Genomic DNA, 500 nt, shown 5'->3' with positions numbered 1-500 from the left:
TTTGATGATTAGAGACTTTCAAAACCAATGCTGATACAGAATCTTCCCAGTTCGACCTCTTTGCTTCTTTGGGGGTGAAAACAATTTCTGTGCTTTTAAACTCTGGCAAGGAAAAATAATGAGGGGAAGAGTTGTATTTAAACTTTTAAAAGTTGAGTTACGGCTGATTGCACAGCAAAGCTCCACAGAGTGGAGAAAGACTAAACGTGGTTGGGTGTCGAGGAAGTGGAAGCAGTGGCGGGGGCGACTTCTGGGTAAAGGCGCAAGGGTCTTGCTTCTAAAACTGCCCTGATCTCAACAGTTTCTTCCCCGAGTCCCTGCACCTCCCCCGCCCCCGGTTGAGTCCAGGCTCCCCCCGGGACTGTTTGTCGCGCGCGCTTGCGTGCAGCGGTCCAAGCTCTCGACTCAGAGGCCGGTCCCAGAAAACCCCGAGCAAGTAGGGGGCGGCGCGGTGGGAGGGAGGAGAACCGGGGGCGCAGGGAGTTGGTGGGTGTCCCGGG

Source organism: Chrysochloris asiatica, unplaced genomic scaffold (assembly GCF_000296735.1).
Source record: "Chrysochloris asiatica unplaced genomic scaffold, ChrAsi1.0 scaffold00088, whole genome shotgun sequence".
Taxonomy (NCBI): domain Eukaryota; kingdom Metazoa; phylum Chordata; class Mammalia; order Afrosoricida; family Chrysochloridae; genus Chrysochloris; species Chrysochloris asiatica.
The sequence above is the reverse complement of the archived record's forward strand: the minus strand, read 5'-3'. Positions refer to the sequence as shown.